The sequence below is a fragment of the Somniosus microcephalus genome, chromosome 6, assembly GCF_052327205.1.
Source record: "Somniosus microcephalus isolate GS21.2 chromosome 6, FLI_Smic_1.0, whole genome shotgun sequence".
Classification (NCBI taxonomy): Eukaryota; Metazoa; Chordata; class Chondrichthyes; order Squaliformes; family Somniosidae; genus Somniosus; species Somniosus microcephalus.
In genome coordinates this window covers 240,725,698-240,736,302 of record NC_140992.1, presented here as the reverse complement: position 1 = coordinate 240,736,302, position 10,605 = coordinate 240,725,698, and positions in this window count along the sequence as shown.

Genomic DNA, 10,605 nt, shown 5'->3' with positions numbered 1-10,605 from the left:
GTGTAGGTAACGGTTGAATTTCTTCACCCCCCACACCAGGCTGAGTGCCTCCCTGTCGATCTGGGCATAATTACGCTCAGCTGAGTTCAATGAGCGTGACGCAAAAGCTATCGGCCGCTCCGAGCCATCAGGGAATCTATGCGATAATACCGCTCCCACGCCGTAAGGGGATGCATCGCACGCCAGTCTGATTGGCAGTGATGGGTTGTAATGAGCCAACACTTCCCTGGACGTGATCAAGCCTTTGCATTTATGGAAGGCACGTTTACAGTCTTTGCTCCATTTCCAAACTACTCCCGTTTGTAGCAGTGCGTTAAGCGGGTGCAGAACCGTCGACAAGTTTGGTAAAAATTTATGACAGTAATTTACTAATCCCAGGAACGACCTTAATTGTGAGACACTTTCAGGCGCTGGGGCCTTTACGACCGCTTCAATTTTTTCAGGTGACTTATGCAACCCTTCTTCGTTAATGACATGGCCACAAAATGATATTTGTTTCTGGAAAAATTCGCATTTGGGGCGATTTGCTCGTAGGCCCCGTTCTCTCAGCCTCGTGAGCACCTGCTCCAAGTTGGCAAGGTGCTCGTTGTCGTTTTCTCCTGTTACAAGGATGTCGTCTAGGTAGCATTGAGTCCCCGGAATCCCTTGCAGGACTTGCTCCATAGCTCTTTGCCAGATAGCCGTGTGGTGTATGTGCCTTTAAGAGCCCCAGGTGTGCGTAATGCCGGTAATTGCCACTTGGGCTATATAAGCCTGTGTATTGTGTATATCCTATAGAAACTCCCCCCAGACTTTGCTTAGTAAATACCTATGAACCAACTCCTGTCTTCAGTGTCTTTATCAACACACGGACACTACAATGGCGACAAAGTGGAAACGGACTTACCGGCAATTCGGCAGCACCTCAAGGACATCGATTCCTCCGGCGTCCAGAAGACTCAAGGAAGTGAGAGAAGCTGTGGTTTCACCAGCTGGCCAAGCTGGTGGCAGGTACTGCGCTAATCCTTCCTGGGAGTCAGACTGGGGCTCCAGCGGTGGGCTCTACAGCTGAGACAGGCAGCGAAATCATAGGCAAGCAATAACGGACTGGGAGGGAGCACTCGGGAGACGGCCGGCGCGGCAAGCAGATCAGCGTTCAGACCTCCGGCGGGAACGAGTCTCCAACAGTAAATTAGAAAAACATAGAGAACGGGAACCGCAGTAAACAGCGTTGTTATCGGCAGCAGCAGCGGGAAAGCGCGGGAAGCGCCATATCTTGCTACAGAAAAAAAAAAGGGCGGGAAGCGCCATATCTTTTCTGATATGCCTAAGTCTGGCAATATTGATGCTTTTGATAGCGAAACAGAGCCTAATTTTGGCAATATTGATGTTTTTGATAACAAGATAGAGGATTGGACCACATATGTGGAAAGAGTGGAGGTATATTGCACCGCAAATGGAATAGAAGATGAAAAAAAAGCTTCAGTGCTTCTGGATCTAATGGGCGCAAAGACATACAAGCTGTTACGAAACTTAATCACTCCAGCCGAACCGATGGACAAGAATTTTGAGGAGATTGTTGATACCCTACACTGCCAATTCGAGGCAGGACTGGCAGATTCTCTGCGAGACAAATTCATCTGCGATCCCCTAAGTGTAGAAACACAAAAAAAGGTATCTTCTGAAAAAGATTTAACACTGGACAAGGCTTTCAGTGCAATAGAAGCTGCAAAGATACAGCAAAGGCCACAGGACTTCGGCACCCATGAAATGACACGGGGTTTCGAGAGATGTTATCGCTGCGGCAGATCCACCCATGACCAGAGGGACTGCTGGTTCAAGGAAAAAGCATGCAGGCGATGCGGAAAGATGGGACACATTCCACGTGTGTGCCGATCTGAAAATAAAAAATCCACTAACGGGAAAAGAATCAATAAGGAAAAGCACAGAAAGGTACAAATGATGACGGACAGTAGCTCCGAAGACCAGAAAAGCGATAGCGACTCCGGGAACAAGAGACTAAGCTCTCTCAAATTACATAATGTAATTGCCAAAGAAGATTACCAGACCATTTGGGTTACCCTCACAATAGCAGGGTCCCCAGTTAAAATGGAGCTCGATACAGGATCAGCTCTGACCGTCATAAATCGACGGGATTACGAGCGGCTATTTCCGCATACACCTTTAAAAGATACATCCATTATCTTGAAAACATATACGGGGCAGAAAGTATACCCCAAAGGAAAAATAAGGGTGCCTGTTGTATACAACGGCAAGGAAATACAGAAGTTGTATTTATACGTTCTACAAGATGGTGGTCCACCGCTGTAGCCTTTGTGCTGTCATAATGGGAACACCCTTTTTCGGGTTGAATATGGAGATGAGGGGTTGGGACGTGAATGGATCAGAAAAATACGTTTAGACTGGCACTCCATTCAGGCACTGACGGTGACCAGTAAGGAAAAAAATGATGATGACGTCATACCTGAACGATTGAAAGACATCTTGGCCAACGCCAAGGAAGTATTTCAAGAGAAACTAGGAACCTTGAAAGGCATCACTGCCTCAATAAAAATAGAAGATGCAGCAATTCCCAAGTTTTTTAAGGCAAGACCGGTGCCATACGCAATTCGTCCAGCAGTCGAGGCAGAGCTGGAGAATTTGGAAAAGGCAGGCGTATTATCTAAAATAGATTGGAGCGAGTGGGCAACACCCATCGTCCCAGTCATGAAGAAAGCATTGAAGGGTGATGGATCTGAAGAACAGAGAAAAATTCACATCTGTGGAGACTTTAAGGTGACTGTAAACCTGGTCCTTCACACGGTACAGTATCCTCTTCCGAGGATAGAAGATATTTTTGCCTCACTATCCGGAGGGAAACGTTTCACCAAAATTGACTTGGCACAGGCATATCTACAGATGGAGGTTGAAGAGGCCTCTAAAAAATATCTCACGATAAATACACACAAAGGTCTGTACCAGTACAATCGACTGGTTTTCGGAGTAGCATCCGCTCCAGCTATCTGGCAAAGAGCTATGGAGCAAGTCCTCCAAGGGATTCCGGGGACTCAATGCTACCTAGATGACATCCTTGTAACAGGAGAAAACGACAACGAGCACCTTGCCAATTTAGAGCAGGTGCTCACTAGGCTGAGAGAATGGGGCCTACGAGCAAATCGCCCCAAGTGTGAATTTTTCCGAAATCAAATATCATATTGTGGCCACATAATAAATAAGGAAGGGTTGCATAAGTCACCTGAAAAAATTGAGGCAGTCATAAAAGCCCCAGCACCTGAAAATGTTTCACAATTAAGGTCGTTCCTGGGATTAATAAATTACTATCATAAATTTTTACCGAACTTATCAACTCTTCTACACCCTCTTAATGAACTGCTACAAACAGGAGTAATTTGGAAATGGAACGCAGACTGCAAAAATGCCTTCCGTAAATGCAAAGACTTAATCACATCCAAAGAAGTTTTGGCTCATTACAACCCATCACTGCCAATCAGACTGGCGTGCGATGCATCCCCTTACGGCATAGGTGCAGTATTATCGCATAAATTCCCTGATGGCTTGGAACGGCCGATAGCTTTTGCGTCACGCTCATTGAACTCAGCTGAGCGTAACTATGCCCAAATCGACAGGGAAGCACTCAGCCTGGTATGGGGAGTAAAGAAATTCAACCATTACCTACACGGACAAAAATTTACCTTGTTGCCTCAATAATTCCGAGACCCGATGTTAGCGAAACAAAATAAGGCTTTTATTAACTTAGAAAGTAACACGTAAGAGAGAGAGATGTCTTCCTTCTGGAGACTGAGGCCAGACTGAGCTAGCTTACAAAAGGGGCCCAGGTATGGGCGGAGCCCTACACACAGCACATTCCAGCACATTCCAATGAACAATACAATGAGGACTGGGGGAAGGGAAATGACACTGAACCCGACCACATTCACAGGCAGTGATGAATGGAATATTTCATCACATTCACCCCTTCTATAGATTTAGTCTGTTCGGGGGTTTGATAGTCCTCTGCGACCGACGTGGCTGTTGTGGTGCCGCGGGTGTCGGCTGGGTGTCCCCGGTAGCCTCCTGGGTCTCTGCTGGGGGTGCCGCCAGGGTTGTTGAAGGGGTAGTTGGTGGGGGTGCCGTTGGTCGATGTTCTTCCGGGGGTGATGAAAGAGTAGTGGGTGGGTAAGAGTTGCTGTGATCGTCGTTGCTGCTATTGCTGTGGTTGTTGTCGATGCCAGCTGGGGCGACGTCTTTTATGGACACGTGTCCTCCCTTCCGTCGGCGTGCCGGACATATGCGTATTGGGGGTTGGCGTGGAGTAGGTGTACTGGCTCCACGAGAGGGTCCGTCTTGTGGCCCCTCACATGCCTTCGCACGAGTACCGGACCTGGGGTGGAGAGCCATGACGGCATGGATACGCCGGAGGTGGATTTCCGGGGAAAGACAAGCATTCGTTCATGAGGCGTGGCATTAGTGGCCGTACACAATAGCGACCGTATCGAATGGAGCACATCCGAGAGGACTTCCTGCCAGCGGGAGATAGGGAGGCCCTTGGTCCTTAGAGCTAGAGTGACTGCTTTCCATACTGTCCCGTTCTCTCGCTCCACTTGGCCGTCACCCCGGGGGTTGTAGCTGGTGGTACGGCTCGTGGCGATCCCCTTGGACAGCTTGCACTGGCGTAGCTCTTCAGTCATGAAGGACGCCCCCCTATCCGTATGGATGTAGCTCGGCATACCAAACAGGCAGAACAGGCTGTTGAGGCATTTAATGACCGTGGCGCTGGTCATGTCTGGGCAGGGGAAGGCGAATGGGAACCAGGAGTATTCGTCCACAATGTTCAGGAAGTAAACATTGCGGTCGACGGACGGGAGGGGGCCCTTGAAATCTAAGCTGAGCCGCTCAAAGGGCCGTGTAGCTTTGATTAAGTGGGCTCTATCTGGGTGGTAGAACCGAGGCTTGCACTCAGCGCAAGTGCGGCAGTTCCTGGTCAGAGACCGAACTTCCTCAATCGAGTAGGGTAAGTTACGGGACTTTATGAAGTGGAACAGCCGTGTGACCCCTGGGTGGCAGAGGTCGTTGTGGAGGGTCTGTAGCCGGTCCCCGGTGGCGCTGGCACACATCCCTCGTGAGAGGGCGTCAGGGGATTCGTTAAGGGCCCCTGGCCGGTAAATGATGTCGTACTCGAAGGTGGAGAGCTCGATCCGCCACCTAAGAATCTTATCATTTTTGATCTTCCCCCTCTGTTTATTATTGAACATAAACGCTACCGACCGCTGGTCGGTAAGTAGGGTGAAGCATTTGCCGGCTAGGTAGTGGCGCCAGTGGCGCACTGCCTCCACGATGGCTTGGGCCTCCTTTTCCACGGAGGAGTGTCTGATCTCGGGCCCTTGGAGGGTCCTCGAGAAGAAAGCTACGGGCCGCCCCGCCTGGCTGAGGGTGGCCACCAAGGCGAAGTCAGACGCATCACTTTCGACTTGAAATGGAGTGTTCTCGTCCACTGCCTGTAGCGTGGCCCGCTCAATATCCTGCTTAATGCTTTTGAAGGCGGCATGGGCCTCAGCAGAGAGCGGAAAAGAGGATGCTTTCAAGAGGGGGCGGGCTTTGTCGGAGTAGCTGGGGACCCATTGGGAATAATAAGAAAATAACCGCAGGCACCTTTTCAGGGCTTTGGGAGTGTTGGGCAGGGGCAGCTCCCGTAGGGGGCGCAATCGGTCGGGGTCTGGTCCGATTTCCCCATTCTCCACCACGCTGCCTAGTATGCAGAGGCGCTTGGTGTTGAAAACGCACTTGTCCTCGTTGTAGGTGAGGTTGAGTTTTTGTGCGGTTTCCAGGAACCTCTCGAGGTTCGAGTCGTGATCCTGCTGATTGTGGCCGCAGATGGTGACGTTGTCGAGGTAGGGGAAGGTTGCCTGCAAGTGGTGGTCATCGACCATGCGGTCCATCTCCCTCTGAAAGACCGAGACCCCATTCGTCACCCCAAAGGGGACTCTGAGGAATTGGTAGAGGCGTCCGTTCGCCTCGAAGGCGGTGTACGGGTGGTCCTCTGGTCTGATAGGGAGCTGGTGGTACGCTGACTTGAGGTCGATAGTGGAGAACACCCGGTATTGGGCGATTTGGTTCCCCATTTCTGATATGCGGGGTAGCGGGTAGGCGTCTAGTTGGGTGTACCTGTTGATCGTTTGACTATAGTCGATCACCATCCGTTTCTTCTCGCTACCCCTTACCACTACCACTTGGGCGCGCCATGGGCTGTTGCTGCGTTCAATAATGCGCTCTTTCAGGAGCCTGTCTACCTCGGTCGCGATAAACCGCCTGTCCTCCCAGCTGTACCTCCTGCTTTTGGTCGCTATTGGCCGGCAGTTAGGGGTAAGGTTCGCGAATAGCGAAGGCGGCTTTACCTTCAGGGTAGCCAGACCGCACACTGTGAGGGGCGGCTGGGACCCACCGTACTTGAGCGTGATGCTTTGGTGGTTGCACTGGAAATCCAGGCCCAAGATCACGCTCGCACATAGGTTCTTCATGATTAATACTTTAAAATTATCGTATACAGTTCCGATAACGCCCAATTGTACCGTGCAGTAACCCAGAATGGTCGATGTCTGGGTTTTATCAGCCATAGAGATGGTACCCTGAGCAGGGACCACCTTTAGGGAGAGTTGTTGTGCCAGTTCAGGGTGGATGAAACTCTCCGTGCTTCCACTGTCAATTAAACATTTAACCCGGCACCCGTTTACCTCGATGTCCGCCATTGATTTGGATAGCGGGTGCGGCCTGGTCTGGTCCACTGTGACCGATGCCACTGTAGGGCCCTGATCGATACAAGATGGCATCCACGCTGTCTGCTCATAAGATGGTGGACCCCACGAGGTCGGGCACGATGGCGTCCAAGATGGCCGCTCCCACGACGCACACGCGGCGGTGGCGGGTTTTCCGGCGGTTGGTTTTCCGGCGGGGTTCCCTCTGCACACCTTCCCGAAGTGCCCCTTCTTACCGCACTTAAAGCAGGTGGTGCCTTTCACCGGGCACAGGTTTCTGGTGTGTTTTGGCCGCCCGCAGAAGTAGCAGTTGGGTCCCTGACGCGTCGCGGCTGTCGTAGGGCTTCTGGGGGGAGAGCGGGACCCCGCCGGTGTCGGGCTGCCGGGCGGGGAAGATGCCTTCCAAGATGGCGGCGCCCTCGGTGCACACGTGGCGGCGTGGACGGCGCGGGCTGAAGAGTAGGCGTCCGAGTTTCTCTGGGCCACATCCAGGGATCCCGCGGTGTCCGCAGCCTGTTTCAGGTCCAGCCCCGTTTTTTCCAGCAGTCTTTGCCGGATGTAAGTGGAGCTGAGGCCTGTGATAAAGGCATCGCGAACAAACTCGTCAGTGTACACTGCGGCTTTTACATCTTGGCACTTGCAGTCTTTGCCAAGCATTTTCAGGGTGCTTAGGAACTCCTCCACCGATTCCCCAGGTCGCTGTGCGCGAGTAGCGAGCAGATGCCTAGCATACGCCTCATTCGTAGGCTGCTGGTAATGCACCTTTAAGATGCTGCAGGTGGCCAGGTATGTATCGGCGTCTTGGATGAGGGGGTAAACCCGGTGGCTTACCCAATTCCGCAGAATTCCGAGTCTCATCCTCGCAGCGTCCGTAGCGTCTTTGACGGCTGCGGAATTGTCCAGGAAGAATTCCATACACTCAAACCAGTGTCCGAAGCGTGCTGATGCGTCCGGAGCATGTTGATCCAAATCCAAACGTTCGGGTTTCAGGAGTTGATCCATAGTGTTGAAAAATAAGTTAATAAAATTGATGTGCCTCAATAATTCCGAGACCCGATGTTAGTGAAACAAAATAAGGCTTTTATTAACTTAGAAAGTAACACGTAAGAGAGAGAGATGTCTTCCTTCTGGAGACTGAGGCCAGACTGAGCTAGCTTACAAAAGGGGCCCAGGTATGGGCGGAGCCCTACACACAGCACATTCCAGCACATTCCAATGAACAATACAATGAGGACTGGGGGAAGGGAAATGACACTGAACCCGACCACAGTCACAGGCAGTGATGAATGGAATATTTCATCACACTGACCATCAACCCCTCATCTCTATATTCAACCCTAAAAAGGGCGTTCCCATTATGACAGCACAAAGGCTACAGCGGTGGTCCCTTTTTCTAGGGGCACACCAATACAACATAGAATACAAAGGGTCAAAACAGCATGGGAATGCTGACGGTTTATCGCGCCTACCGTTGCCAGCGATAGAAGAGGCACCTACAGTAGACCCAGTAGAGATATTCCACTCTACCATAGTGGAATGTCTACCAGTGACAAATTCTGCCATTGAAAGGGAGACAAGAAATGACCCGACTCTCTCACGGGTCTACGATTTAACAGTGAAGGGATGGCCAGCACATGGCGAACCACTGTTGCCAGCATTCTCGCACAGAAGAGAACAGCTGTCAGTGTGCCGAGGAACCTTGATGTGTGGATCCAGAGTGGTGATTCCACCCAAACTCCAGGATAAAGTGCTAAAGGAGCTTCACGAGGGGCATCTGAGTGGAGTGAAAATGAAAAACCTAGCCAGGGCGTTTGTATGGTGGCCAGGTATCGATGGAGACATCGAAGAAATGACCAAGAGCTGCCTAGGATGCCAGAAGGTCCAAAACGCTCCACCACAAGCCCCTCTACATCCATGGGAGTGGCCCTCATCTCCCTGGCAAAGGGTGCACATCGACTTTGCTGGTCCATTTATGGACTCAATGTTCTTAATCGCGGTTGATGCACACTCCAAGTGGCCGGAGGTAATAAAGATGTCCTCCACCACCACGGAAAAAACCATTACAGTATTAAGGACCATATTCGCCAGGAATGGGCTGCCGGAACAGATATGTTCTGATAATGGACCGCAATTTGTGTCCGAAGAATTCAGAAAGTTCTTAAAAAACAATGGGGTAAAGCACTACACGTTCGCCCCATACCATCCCGCCACCAATGGATTGGCTGAAAGGGTTGTCCAGACCTTCAAGAAGGCCATAAAGGCCATGGGTAATGAAGACATAAAACTTCAGCACAAGGTGGATAACTTCTTATTCGCATACAGGAATGCAACACATATGGTTACCAACCAAACTCCCGCCATGATGTTCTTCAATAGAAACCTAAGATGCCGGCTGGATTTGGTCAAGCCCAACATCCGAAGGGACGTGGAGAACCGGCAGTTTCAAGGCATGAATGAAAGGCCAACTAGGGCCTTCCAGATAGGCCAACAGGTTTTGGCCCGGGACTACCGTACCGAGAAATGGCAGCCTGGAACTATCTGCACACGACTAGGACCACTGATGTATACCGTGGACATCGGAGAAAGCATAATAAGGCGCCATGCTGACCAAATCATAAAGTCATCCGAAAAGGGACAACCTACACCACCACTCTATACATCTAACGATGAAGTAGAGATACCCATATCTACCTCCGATCCGGTGATACTGGAACCCGATGAACCCGACACTGGCATTCAAGCCGAATCAGCCTTGCCAGAAGAACTTACTACACCACCAGAAACTACTACACCCCCGAGGCGTTATCCAGACCGAGTCAGGAAGCCTCCTGAGAGACTGACTTATAATTAATTAATTACAGCAATGTATATTATTTTGCATATAACATGTAATTAATAATTGCTTAAAATATGATGTACTGGTTAGCTAAAAGGGGAGGAATTGTGGTGTATGTGCTTTTAAGAGCCCCAGGTGTGCGTAATGCCGGTAATTGCCACTTGGGCTATATAAGCCTGTGTATTGTGTATATCCTTTAGAAACCCCCCCCAGACTTTGCTTAGTAAATACCTATGAACCAACTCCTGTCTTCAGTGTCTTTATCAACACACGGACACTACAAGCCGGAGCTGATGCCACTCCGAAAACCAGTCGATTGTACTGGTACAGGCCTTTGTGTGTGTTTATCGTGAGAAACTTTTTAGAGGCCTCCTCAACCTCCATCTGTAGATATGCCTGTGCTAAGTCAATTTTGGTGAAACGTTTCCCTCCGGATAGTGAGGCAAAAATATCTTCTATCCTCGGAAGAGGATACTGTACCGTGTGAAGAATCGGGTTTACAGTCACCTTGAAGTCCCCACAGATGCGTACTTTTCTCTGTTTTTCAGATTTATCATTATTCAACGTTTTCTTCATGACCGGGATGATGGGTGTTGCCCACTCGCTCCAATCTACCTTGGATAACACGCCTGCTTTTTCCAAATTCTCCAGCTCTGCCTCGACGGCTTGACGAATTGCGTATGGCACCGGCCTTGCCTTAAAAAACTTGGGAATTGCCGCATCTTCCACTTTTATTGAGGCGGTGGCGCCTTTCAGGGTTCCTAGTTCCTGTTGAAACACTTCTTTGGCGTTAGCCAAGATTTCTTTTAATCGTCCAGGTATGACGTCATCATCGTTTTTTTTCTTACTGGTCACCGTCAGTGCCTGAATGGAGTGCCAGTCTAAACGTATCTTTCTGATCCATTCACGTCCCAACAACGGTGGACCACCATCTTGCAGAACGTATAAATACAACTTCTGTATTTCCTTGCCGTTGCATACAACAGGCACCCTTATTTTCCCTCTGGGGTATACTTTCTG